The sequence below is a fragment of the Lissotriton vulgaris genome, chromosome 6, assembly GCF_964263255.1.
Source record: "Lissotriton vulgaris chromosome 6, aLisVul1.2, whole genome shotgun sequence".
Classification (NCBI taxonomy): domain Eukaryota; kingdom Metazoa; phylum Chordata; class Amphibia; order Caudata; family Salamandridae; genus Lissotriton; species Lissotriton vulgaris.
In genome coordinates, this window is record NC_141694.1 from 1603184840 (window position 1) to 1603195511 (window position 10672).

The following is a 10672-nucleotide window of genomic DNA, read 5'->3' on the forward strand; positions in this document are numbered from 1 at the left end:
AAAATGGGCAATATTGTTCCAACGTTCAAAGGGAGGGATACTGAGTCGGTCATTGATCATTTGTTGATTTCAACCCTTTTGGTGCCATTCTGTACAGTGCCAATCATTAAGGACTATTGTCTGAGCGATCATAATGCCCTAACTATGTCTATTCTTATATGGGGCCCCAGAATTACGCCTACAGGCAGAGTTGTTGACAATATTGTCCCAAGTAGGCCTAATGGAACCCGGATAAAGTGGTGTACGGAAAAATCAGAAAAACTACATAGTACAGTTGTGGTAGGTGGTTCCAAACTGATATTTCGCTGTCTGGAAGTCAATGCCCCCCTACGGGTATTATAGCGGATTTTGAGGATCTTGGCACTATTATTAATAGAATTTTCACTAACAATAAGATTAATTCTAGACGGGATAAGGTTGGCTGGTTTGACCAAGCATGTACCACAGCGCTAAAAACTCTTAAGCAAGCTCTGTCCAATCTCCCAAGAGACAGGGAAGTGATTAAAACCTTGAGGTCCAATAATAACATAGAACTTAAACGCAGGAAAAATGAACTCCGGGAACAAGCCTGGGATAATTTGGATTGTGCTGCAGCTCTCCGGGACTGTAAATTGTTCTGGAGTACTATTAATGCCCCATTCCTCCAGAAAGAAGATTTCCCAGTACTTACCGCATTAGTAAGCGAAGATAGCTGGGTCCGATATTTTTTAGGAATTTTTGACCCCCCCGAGGAGTCATGATAAAATCTGTATGAATCCCCAGCTGAGCCCGCAGCCTTTGGGAATCACCATCCGAGAAGTAGTCACGGCAATTAATTCTAGTAAAGGAGGTAAAGCCCCAGGACCCGACGGGGTCCCGATAGATCTATACAAACATGATCTGGCCCTTTGGAGCCCCCTATTGACCCAGGTCTTTAATGCTGCCACTGATTTCTCCACCCCGGCAACCTGGAGTGAATCCGTTATCATCCCGATTTATAAGAAGGGAGATAGAGGGGAGGCCAAAAACTGCCGTCCCATCTCCCTTTTAGACTCCTCCCTTAAAATCATGAGTCGGGTACTACTGCTACGCCTGGAGGAGTGGGCGACCGATAATAATATCCTGGCACAATCCCAATATGGCTTTAGAAAGGGTTGGGGACCATTGACCAGTGCATCAACCTCAACCTCTTAATAGGTAAATATACTAAGGTCAAATCCGGCTCCTTATTCCTTTGTTTTGCGGACCTCTCCAGTGCCTTCGACCTGGTGAATCATTCCCTGCTGTGGACAACCCTTTTTGATATGGGAGCACCTCCAGCTATTATTCATTTCTTAGCTAGGTTATATTCCAACCTTTCCACACAGATTCGATATGGACCAGCAGGAGAGTGTACGAGAAAGATTATGGTAAAATCAGGCATTAGGCAGGGGTGCGTATTGGCCCCCTTGCTTTTCTCCCTTTTTATTAATTCTATGGAACAAGAATTAAAACAGGTCCAAGCAGATGCACCAAAAGCAGGTGGCCTACCAATTCCAGTGTTGTTATATGCGGACGACACTGTTTTATTATCTAGAACCCCAATCGGCCTGCAGCGGCTAATGAACTGTTTTTATGATTTTATTCAGGGCAAGAAACTCAAAATTAACAACTCTAAAACATTCATAATGGTCTGTGGCAAAAAGGTGAATCACCCTAAGTCTTTCTATTTTAAAGATAACAGAATTGAGGTTGTAGATAACTTCTGTTATCTGGGCATTACTTTTAACAGTCGGGGCTCATGGACACCTGAACACACTAACATAAAAGCCAGGATGGGGAAGGCTTCACTAGGTGTCTTTCGTTTTGCCAATAAACTGGGCAGCCGACGGATTCCAGCAATGTTAAATATTTATAGACACAGATGTTTATCAATAGCGCTTTATGGTTCAGGGGTATGGGGGTACGGGTCTAACAAAGACTTGCAAATTCTGGAAAATTTGTTTCTGAAACGGTTACTTTGTTTACCTTCATCGGCATCTAACTACCTGGTCCACGAGGAACTAAGGTTGGACCATATAGCCGATTTAATTGAATTGAGACCTCTCCTGGTATGGAGGTCTATTTGGCTGAAGGACGAAACAAGTTTCACTAAGAGCATTATCAAAGATTGTTTGTTTTTGGATAATTTTAAGAATATACCATGGATAAAGTATGTGACCACTACCTTTAAAGAACTCTTCGATTTGGATGTACGTAAAGATCCCGAGATTGTAACTTCTTTATCCAAAAAGGAGGTGAAAGAAGAATTTATGAGGGTAAAATTCGATAATCAGAAAGCAGATACAAGTAACTACTCAACCCATGCTTTCTATTCCTCCAATGCAAACGAGGGTCCTGGTTTGCCTACCTATCTTAAAATAATCTACAGGCAATCTCACCAATTCGTACTATCCAGATTTAGACTTGGTATTGTCCACAATCTTGTGGCCTTTCCAAAGATGAAAAATTATCCAACATCTGCTTGTCCATGTGATGGACTAACCAAACAAAGTACCCTTCATTTTATGTTAATCTGCCCCCTCTATAAAGCCCTACGTATTGTTTATCTGAAACCGTTATTTAAAAAATACTCTGTGTCTTCTACCTCAAATGCCATGAAACTGTTATTTTCGCTTGCTAGCCCGGATCTGTGTTTTTTTATCGCAACTTTTATCCTGAAATCTGTTGCTGCAAGGAAAAGTATGGTTTTTTAGCTGTTTTTTTGTTTTTTTTTCATTGCTTGACTTCTGTATGCCCTGAAAACAACCCATGATGATATGTACTTTCCCTGTGTTATGTTATATGTACGATTTTATTTGTGTACTTTTATGACGTTTTTTTAAACTGTCGAATAAAGTTTATAAACTGAAACTGATAGTAGGAAGTCACTAAAAGTATATAGAAAGGCAAAAACTGACAACTTCGAATAATGTTTGCAACCGTTATGCTACACCGGTTTTGTGCATTGTTATCAATTTTGGGAACTGAAAAACAGTTTCACTGGGTACCCAAAAATTTGTAGCGGCTGGGGAGGGATGGAGCAGAAATGGGCAGAATCAATTCAAAATTCAACATTTGTGACAAGAATTTTCAATTCTATTAAGGACACAGAGGCGAGGATTATGCTTTCTCTATTTCTTTACTGACAGACAGCAGCCAATAGAAACACAGTAAAGAAAAAAGACAACTACAATACTCATGAGCACCTGGGCAACCATAGAGACTACATCTCTATATAAGCAACCATAGAGGGCATTACTTCCTCTTTCTTTGTCCATAAACAGTTAATCAGAAAAAAGTCAAAAAGTCAACTCAAGTAGCTCCGAAGAACAGCCTAGGGGAAACATCCGAAGACAGCAGGAAAGATCAACGAGCAGAAGACGTCCCAAGGAACGAAGGACCAGGAGACTGGAGCAGCAGAAGGCAACACATCCAGAAACCGAACTGCTGAAAGCCGATGAAGGAGTGCACTGAAGAAACATAATTTCTGATTAGAACCTGAAAGAAAGGCAGAGCCGTAATACACCATCCCAATACCATGGAAAACAAGGTACAAAGGGTAGGGAAAACAGTGCAAGAAAAAACATCCTAGAATGATGCCATAACAAAATGAAAGCATACATAAGAGATGCAGATAAAATATATACGGGTGGGATAATCCTCGCCTTCATGTCCTTAATAGAATTGAAAATTCTTGTCACAAATGTTTGCAAATTTTTATTTCTATGGCAGGACAGGAGGCTCAGATTATGCTTGTTCAAAGCTGAGCCATCACGACAGAAGCAATATCCATAATAGGCTTGAAATAAAACGTTTTGAACACGGAATCGGAAGACCAATCAGCGGCCTTCATGATGTCATTCAGACTCTCACAAACAGAAAAAGCTTTAGAAGCCATGGCTCCCCGAGCGGAATGAGCTCTGAAAACGGAGACATCAATTCCAGCCTCAGACATGAGCCAACGCACCCAGCGCGCCAAAGTAGCAGGAGCCACATGCTTAAAGGGCTTCTGCAAAGCAATTAACAATTGACCAGACAAATTTTGTTGAAAAGGAGCTGTACTTACCTCATAATCCTTTATGCATTGGACAACACATAACTGTGGATTCTGCGGAAAAGCAGGATACGTCACAGAAGACATATTACATTTGGTGTGCCTAGAAATGGAGAAAGTGACTCCGTCCAGAGAGAACGACCGACCAGCCAGGTCTGAGGCCCGCACATCCCAAACGCGTTTGCAAGACACCAAACACAGTAACATCGTCAACTTCGCCAAAAGTTGCTTACAGGACAACAGGGAGTTGGGAGGCCAAGACTCCAAAAAACGTAAAACAATGGAAACATCCCAAAGAGCAACATACTTTGGACAAGGCGGTTTTACCAGCCAAATGCCTCTAAGCAGCTTAGAAATCAAGGGATGCTCTCCAACAGGCTTCCCATCGACAAAGTTGTGACCTGCAGAGATCGCAGAGCGAAAATAATTGACCGTCTTTTAAGCAGAACCAGAAGAAGCCAGGGAAGCCAGAAAATTAACATCTAAAGCAACATCCGCTGAAGCAGGTTCCAGTTCCCATTCCGAACACCAACTACACCATCGTCGCCAAGCAGAAGCATAGCGTTTGTGTGTTTTGGGGGTCCAAGCTTCACCGATAAATCGTGCAGCGTCTCCAGATAAGCCTGGGACTTTTCAGCGTTCCCCAAAATCCGCCACGCAACCAACCGGAGCTGACCCGACTGAATCAGGGGATGCGGATTGAGGAGCGGGTCCAACAACAAGTTCCACTTCTGGAGAAGAAGGAGCGGCGTCGAGCAACTCATCTCCAGAAGATCCGGAAACCAAGCCTGAGCCCTCCAAAGAGGAGCTATCAGAATGATCTCCAACTGGAAGTGCTTTGTCCGAGCCAAGACCCTTGGAATCATTGCGAACGGGGGAAAAGCATAGTAGAGATGAGGAGGCCAAGTCTGAAGAAACGCATCCGTGGCAAGAGCCTCCGGATCCGGACGCCAACTGTAAAACTGGGGCAATTGGGCTTTGAGGCGAGAGGCGAACAGATCTATCCAAGACGGACCCCAAATGGGAGAGAGGCTCAGAAACATTCTGGGATGTAGCTTCCAGTCACTGAAGTCCGTCAGATGGCGAGAGTTCCAATCGGCCACCTGATTCTCGCGACCCGGGAGATACTCTGCAATAAGAGTGATCTTCCGCTGAAGGCAGAAATGCCAAAAGTCTTTTGCAATTTCCGCCAAGAGTCTCGACCTCGTCCCCCCCTAGTTTGTTGACATACCGAACCGCAGAGATATTGTCCATGCTGAGGAGTATATAACAATTGATACCTGGGGAGCAAGGCAACGGATCGCGAACGAGCCCGCAAGGAGCTCCAAACAATTGATGTGAAGACTCAATTCGTCTCGGGACCAACGACCGCCCTTTGTCACAGACCCGCAACGGGCTCCCAATCCCCAAAGATGGGCATCCGATTCCAGCACTACATCCGGGGTTGACCCGAACAGGGCTTTCCCGTTCCAAGCCTCCATATGGTCGAGCCACCACAACATCTCCGACTTGGCGTCCACCGACAGAGGAACAAGATCGGAATAGTGAAGACCTTTCCGTAAATTTTTGATCTTGAGACGTTGAAGGGCACAATAGTGCAAGGGACCCGGAAAGATCGCTTGAATGGATGAAGCCAACAGGCCGACAATCCGAGCTATTGATCTCAAAGACACACTCTGTTTGGATAAAAGTAATCTCAACTCCCTCTTGATGGACCTGATCTTCTGGGAAGGCAAGAGAAGTTGACAAGAGATCGAGTCGACCAGGAAACCCAGGAACTCTATTGACTGAGTGGGATGCAAAAGAGATTTGATAGGATTCACTAGAAACCCTAGCAACTGTAAAAGGTCTACTGTCCAGGTTAAATGGGTTTGTAATTGGACCGGACATTGAGCCATCAGAAGGATATCGTTGAGATAGACTATCAGATGAACCCCGCGCGCTCTCAACGACTCCACTACCGGCCTCAGAAGCTTCGTGAAGCACCACGGTGCTGACGAGAGGCCGAACGGGAGAACAGTGTACTCGAACCATGTCCCCACCCATTGACACTGGAGGTAACGGCGATGAGGCTTGAACATTGGGACCGACAAGTAAGCGTCCTTCAAATCCAGGCGAACCATCCAGTCGCCTTCTCGAAGAAGGTCCCTGAGAAGATGTAAGCCATCCATCTTGAAGTGGCGATACACCACTCCGCCGTTGAAGTCCCTGAGGTTGATAACTAAACGTGACCCGCCCCCTCTCTTCTGAACGAGGAAGACATTGCTCATGAACCCCTGCGGATGACGAGAAGTCTGAACTATGGCCCCTTTGGCCAGAAGAGACTCAATTTCCTTGTACAGTATCTCTTGATCTAGTTGGGCAAAATTATGGGGTGAATGAAGGTGGGCCTGGCGTGGAGGACTGTAAAACTCAATTCGGTACCCCAGGACTGTTTGCAACACCCATGCATCGCTGGAGATCATGCGCCAATTGTTTAGAAAATACTGTAGTCTGCCCCCCAGAACAACCTCCGTATACGGAATCAAGCTCACCTGAATTGGAATAGTCCTGACGTCCTCCTTGAGTTCCTCCATAACGACCTTTGGTGGCCTGTCCACGACCTTTTCGAGAGGGGTAGAAATTGGACTTGGAGCCGGAATAGGAAGAATCCTGGCCTCCCCCTCTATGGGACTGATTGCCACGTTGAGATTGCTGGCCAGAACCTCGGCTGAACTAACGTCCCTGAGAACGTCCGGACCTCCCAAAAACCGGGCGGAAAGCCCGACGGAGTGAAGATTGCGCCTTGTCTAGGCCGCTGAACATGGCGACAAATTTGGTCAACTCCTTGAGAAAGGGCTGACCAAATAGAAGACCCTGAGCAAGGGGACAGGACTCGGAGGAAGCCAACTCAGTTAGTCTGGGATCCATTTTCAAAAGGATGGACCGACGTCTCTCAGTGGACAAAGCAAAGCTAGCATTGCCCAGCTGGCATACAGCACGTTGTGCCCAACCAATCAGTTCATCGGGATCTACACATGCAGCCGATTCTTTGGCCCTGAAACCCATGTCCAAAATCTTTGTAAGAGGGCCCAGGAGATCCAGAACTTTATCCTGGCACAGACGCCACGACCTATCAATACCCTTTTTGGGATCCTTAGAAAACTTTTTGAGGTAAGTAGACCTGAGACCTGGATGACTGACTCCTGTTCTCCGGTAGTCGAGTTAGCTATCCCCCGTGGTTTCAGGATCTGCAGAGTAGATCGCAGAGCAGATGTGGGAAGAGGGGGTGGGGTTGCCGTGATCTATCGGGATCACTGGACTCTCACCTGCGAACATCTGGATGAAATCAAAGAGGCAGAACTTCTCCATTTTTGTTTGGAGCTTAGTCCGCATTTTACCTTAGGCGGCACGCTAGTGTACCGTCCCCCAGGCTATGTTGGAAACTTTATTGGATCTCTGGAGGAGGTTATCGTGCCATGAGCTTTACGGTTCTCCCGTTTTCTACTGCTGGGCGATTTTAACATTCATGTGGATTCTGAGAATACCACTGAAGCTACTCGTCTCAGTGAGACTTTTAGCATGGCTCACCTCTCTCAATGGGTTGATGCCCCCACTCATGCGGAAGGTCATGTTCTTCACTTGATATGTACCAACTTTGACATCAGTCTGTCCCCCCCGATGCCTATGTTGTGGTCCGACCACTGCCTGATTAAGTTTGCTTGGCAGTTACATGAGGATCTGAGGAAAATTCCTTCTTTGGTACATCGCCCACGGATTAATTTGATGTCCCTATCTGAGTCCCTTTCCGACACCCGTCCGGTTCCAATGGTGGAGCTGGAAGCCATGTTGACGCATTCAATCTTTGGATAGCGAATGGTGTCGCTGCCTCCACTAATGTGGGGGGTGTCCGTCGGATGCGATCGAGACCCTCACAACCATGGTTCACGCATGCTCTGCGCGAACAGAAGTTGGTCTGTAAGAAATTAGAGCGAGTCTGGAGACAAGCTTACCTGCCAGCCAAAAAGAAGTCCTTACGTGCAGCCCAAAAGGACTATTACGCTGCGATTAAGACAGCTAAAAGCAGGTACTATTCTGACAGAATCGAGAAGGCGGATAACAACAGTAAAGAGATCTTCTCAATCGTCCAAAATTTTCTATCTCCATGTGCTGCCCAACCCCGGCTCCCTTCTTCCGCTCAATGGTGTGAAGAATTGTCTTGTTACTTTACGGACAAAATTGCAAAAATTCAATTGGACTTAGAAGTGGCTCAAAAGTCCTCTATGACCCCACCTGCCCTTTTAGTATCGGATAGACGATGTTTAGAGGATCAGTTTGTTGCTTTCCTCCCGGCCTCGGAATCGGACATACGGCAAATTCTGGCAGCGTTAAAGTCCGGATCTCCTTCAGACCCCTGCCCAGCCAGGGTTTTGGGAGGGATAGCGGATATTATTAATCAAGAGGTGACGCATATCATTAACCTCTCCCTTTCCATGGCCTTGATTCCTAGAAGTTGGAAGGAGGCAAAGCTGCTTCCTCTGTTAAAAAAGGCTGGTCTAGACCCAGCAATGCCATCGAGCTATCGGCCCATCTCACTGTTGCCAGCTCTGGCGAAGGTGTGCGAGAAGGTGGCTTTCAAACAGCTGGATAGCTTCATTGAGTCCTCCCACGCCCTACACCCTGCCCAGTCAGGGTTCAGAGCGGCTTACAGTACCGAGACAGCACTAGTCGAGGTCTCGGAGGCAGTTTGAGAGTGCTTGGACGGGGGTGGCAGAGCGGTCCTGATTCTATTGGACCTCTCTGCCGCCTTCGATACGGTGCCCCATGCCTTGCTTATTGCTAAACTGCGAGCCGTCGGCATTTCAGGGTTGGCCCTTGACTGGTTGTCATCGTTTTTGAGCGATAGAACTCAGCAGGTCTGGATGCCCCCCTACTCTTCGGCCCCGAAGAGACTGACAACTGGAGTTCCGCAGGGTTCTACGTTAAGCCCTTTACTGTTTAACGTCTATATGACCCCTTTACTATACCTGGCGGAACAGCTGGGAGCCAAGATAATAGCTTACGCAGATGACACACAGCTGTTATTCACCTGGCCTAAGGGTGTGTCTGATCCATCAGCAGTCCAGCATTGTTTGTCGGAAGTATTTCGGTGGCTTGCACAAGTCCAACTCAAGTGCAACGAAGACAGGTCCGAGGTCCTATTCTTCGGCTCTTTTCCTGACAACTTCAAGGATCAGATTTGGCCCCGGACCTGCCCTGCCCCAGTGCGACGGGAGGCCCAGCTAAGAACTTGGGGGTCAGGATCTGAAGTTCTCGGATCACATAAAAAAATTGACCGGCATCTCCTTTGGTACCTTGCGAGCCTTGAGAAGATTTTTCCCTCTTCTGCCCAGGGCAGCCAAGGAGACTGTTCTTCGAGCCCTGATTTTATCTCGGCTCGACTACGCTAATGCCTTATTTAGTGGCCTACCTGCGTACATGGTTCATCGCCTACAGGTGATACAAAACGCTGCAGTACGTCTGCTTTTCTCTCTCCCTAGGAGGTCGAACGTGCGGAGCCACCTACGAAATTTGCATTGGCTACCAGTACCACACCGAATCTTGTTTAAAATTCTTGTGTTGGCATTCAGAGCAGCTCATGGCCAGGGACCGACGTATCTGCAGAAACGGTTTTCATTCTATACTCCTAACCGTGCCCTACGATCGGCCAATCAATGCTTATTGGCCATCCCCAAATACAAATACGCCCGTCTGGGAGGCCAATCAATTTCAGTTAAGGCAGCTTCTGCATGGAATGCCCTCCCCTTGTTCCTTAGAGCCTCGCCGACCATTACTGTTTTTAAGAAGGAACTTAAGACTCATCTGTTCAATGCCCCCCTCTAACAGATCGTTCTGGTTTTGATCCATCACTCCTGTTGTCATATCACTCACCGCGCCAGGATACCCCGTGGTAATAGAGCGCGCTATAAAAGTTTTAATAAACATAAACATAAACATAAGTAATGATGGTAGGGTCCACCTCAGGAGTGTCCGCCAGTTTATCTGCTAAATCCGGTCGAGGACACTCCGAACTAAGCTGCGCCCTCACATCCTGGTCAAAAGGCTGACGAATGTGGGTCTGCACGTACTCTGTGACTTCATTGGAAGGGAGCCAAGTTGGAGTTAGGATGTATTATGTCATTTGGCTCAAAGGTAAAGACCTGAGGCTGGTAAGGTGCGTCTACAAAACGCTCCTTGCAAGCTTTCTTCGCAGGGGGAGGGACAGAAGGACCAGAAGAAGAAGTGGACGAAGCATCAGTGTCGGAAGAGGAATGATCAACCCTGGACACCTTCCTTGAAGCACCAGCCGTGGACAAGGTCTTTGCCAATTTGGCAAAATCCGACTGATGGGGATTTTTTGGCGACTTGGAAGAGTGCGTGGAAGAAGAAGAAGGGACCCAACCTTGCTGAGTTGCAAATTCAGTCAGATGGCGTTTTAATGGCGCAAAGGAGCGAACCAAAGCCACATTTACAGAGTGCTGCACTCCCTGATCAAGAGCCTCCACCAGATTGTGCTCCATGGAGTCTGCAGGCTCATCCTTATAGTAGTAATTCTCCTCCTCATAAAATTCTTCCATAATCACAAATGATTAATGAAAT